Below are 3,651 nucleotides of genomic sequence, written 5' to 3'. Positions count from 1 at the left end.
AGTATTATTTTCAAAAAAACCATTATATGAATACAAATCACATAAAACATAGCATTATTATTATTTTTAGAAAAATATATTTCCAATTATTATTGAAATTTTATTATGAATATTTCAATAAAATTTTCTACATCTTTGTATTTACAACAAAATTCATTTTCCTATTTATATAAATTAAAAAACTAAAAATAAGTTTTTTAAAGGGTAAACCTTCATGGTTATTCCCATATATTTTATAATTTTTTGAGATTGTAATTTTTATTATACTTATTTTGTTTGAAGAGTCTTCATAACCTGATTTTTTTTTATACATAAGTTTTAAAATGTGTAATTAAAATATAACAGGAACCTTCATAATTGTGATATTGGTTTTTTTTATATAAGTTTTTAAAAGTATAATTAAAACATAATGTGAAAATAGATTTATGTATAAGTTTTAAACTATGTAATTAAGATATAGGAGTTTAGATAAGTTTATTTTTTTAGTTTACCAAGTGTCCAATAGGATCAACTCTCTTTTCATTTTAAAAAAAATTTATATTTTAAAAGATTTGATCTCTCCTGTAGATAGTTAAAATGGATCAAAGTTAGTTTTAAAACTAATATATTTTATAGTTTTATTTCATGTCTCAAATACACTTAAGTATTAGTGGTTTGTTTGATAAATATTATTTTTATAAATTAATATAAGTTATAATATATTAAAATTAATTTAAGTTTAAAATTTGGAAAAAAAAAAATATAATATATATTTATTTATTATTTAATATTTTTTAATGGTTAATAAAAATGAATTATTAACTTAAACTTAATTCAATGTGGGATATTTGGTCTTACAATACAATATCTAGCAAGTTTGTGATTTCTTAAAATACACTTTTGAATGTAGAAATCAAATTTGCACCCTGAAAAACCCATGGGGCACTTAATCTATATAAATTAAACAATTTAAACATATGATTTTTAAATATTTGTACCAGATTTGGATAAAATTGATGAAAATTAAAAATTCTTTGAGTAAAACCATTTCATCTATTACTTAGATTATGTGAACTTAATTCATAATTTTGATTAAAAAATGTCATAACTTTAATTATTGATGATGATGGTGGTTAACGTCCACTAAGACCAAACATTGGTCTATCGGACCTAAAGAAATAAATTATTTATTTTGATTTAAGATTTTATTCCTATGTTCAAAAAACTTGGAGAGAAGCCTCCCGAGCTCACTATAATTTTGACATTGTAAAAGGCTAGGAATGTCAGTAACAAAGATTGTGAAATTGAGATCTAATGTGGTTGTACGCAGGGCAATCTAAGAGGAAGTGTACCATGCACATAATTTTTATAATAAATATAGTAAAATTAAATCATTAAGATATATATTTATTTTTATATTAATTATTTAAATATACCACACACATAACTTTTATATTAAATTTATTACTATATTAAATTATCAAATTAAGAAATCTACATTAATATTAGTTATTTTTTATTAATGTCAATTGATTTTAAAATGTTATTAAATTTCTTTAATTTCTTTTAAAATACATATTATATATAAATATCACTTGAGTCAATAACTTATTAAATCATATATTTTTAGTGTGTCCGATTTTATTGTGATAAATTAGCTTTTGAGAAAAGTGTTATTGTTCATAATTTAGTTATAGCTAATAGTTTTGTATTTTATATTTATTTAATATATTGGATTTTACTCATGGTTTTGTACTTTACATCTATTTAATTTATTAATTTTTGTTGGTTAATTTTTTTTTTATATAAATTAGGATGAAATTATTTGACATTCACTTACATTTTACATTTTATATTTATATATGTTTTTAGTTCGAATGTAAATTAAAAAAGATCATAGATCCATCTTAAATACAGATCTAACTTGAGCTAGATGGATCTAATTTCTTAACTTGTAAATTTATTTATGAGCAGACATTATTTGAATGTTTTGTATAGTTATTTGCTTATTTTTAGATTAAAAAAAAAAATTAACTCATATGAGTAAAATTTCAACTTTAATGATCAACAGACTTCCACATCATTCTGGATTGTAGAATAAGCCTTTAGACTCAATAAAAAGTATATATATTTTCTCCTTAAACATTTAAAAATGTTGACAAACATTTACACTTACACATCTAATAAAAATAGGAAATTATAAAATTAGATAGAGACCGAACAAACGATAGAATTCATCCATCCTTTAAAAAAAAGGGTAGGAATCCCAAATTTTAAACTCTTAAACGATAAAAATGAGGGCTTTTCTTGCGTGGATATGGATGCGGGTGTCATGATACAGATTTTTTATTGGATCGTGAACCTTTTGACTTTAGCTTAAGAACAATAATTTTCCTATTAAAGGAGACTGATATATTGTCATAAAGTTATGACTAGTTCTCTTTATTCTACATCTTTAACATCAATGTCACTTTTTTTTGGTTTGAAATACAAACACAGAATTAATATATAAAAGTTGTGTAATGTGCGAGTTGAGCTTGCTGTGTAAAAAGCATTTTCTCAATGCTTTTGAGAGCTTTATTCATTCATGGGTAATCATTGAGATGCTTTATTGATGATCATCGAGATGTTTTAATGGGAAGACACTATCCCCTGTAAGGCCTTGAATTTTGTCCCTTGTTTAATCAATTAGATATGATACGAGTATATGATGTTTTTACTAAAAAAAAATTATCATGGCCAATAAACCTTTTTATTATCAATTGGCTATGATACAGTACATGATGTTTGTACTTAAAAACTTCTTTATCATTAGAGTAAGTTGTTCAAGTGATTATGGATGTGTAATATATAAATTTAGATTATGGATCTTCAAGCTTTTCAATAATTTGATCTTAGATACTTAGAAAATGATAAAGAACATATTTCATGAGCACATAGAGCACATGATGTTTGTAATAAAGCTTTTTTATTATTAGAGTAGGTTATTTAAGTGATTATGTATTTGTTAAATAAGTTCACAATAATATATATTATATATATGTATAATATGAATTTTCAAGTTTTTTAATAATTTAATTTTAGATATTTAGAAGATGAGAACAACATATTTCATGATCCATACTTAGTTAAAAGTTTTTTTCATTGCTTTCCACGGAGGATGCTAAATAATTTTTAAGTGGAAATTTTCAACATAGATAACTTAACATGCTCATTCAATTGGGCTAAGAGTGGCATGGGAACACTATGATTGAATACAAGATATTGATATAGGGGTGAGTGCATGAAGTCAATGGACCTTCTAGATGTAATCTAATATCTAAGAAACTCACTCACATTACACAAATATGTAATATGTTTACAAGATCTTGGTTCAAGGAGCCCTAAATTTGGCACCTTAACTAACATTTAAACTAGATCAAAGGAATGCACACACATTATAGTTCACTCAAAACACATGCATTTCTATAGGACAAAAATGCACTCATGATATGAAGAACATGGGAAAATTGATTCTTTCATGAGGCATGCACATTCTCAGCATATAAAAACATGTGCATGTTCCTACTAACTATTATTCATGGATGATTCCATGGTTTATTGGCAATAATAAGAAACTTAATAATCTCATAAAGGGGGGCCATGGAGAAGGCTCAAGTAACTCTTTTTCAA

Source organism: Pinus tabuliformis, chromosome 5_2, assembly GCF_031772625.1.
Source record: "Pinus tabuliformis cultivar Carrire ecotype Pingquan chromosome 5_2, CPIR1, whole genome shotgun sequence".
Lineage (NCBI taxonomy): Eukaryota > Viridiplantae > Streptophyta > Pinopsida > Pinales > Pinaceae > Pinus > Pinus tabuliformis.
The sequence above is the reverse complement of the archived record's forward strand: the minus strand, read 5'-3'. Positions refer to the sequence as shown.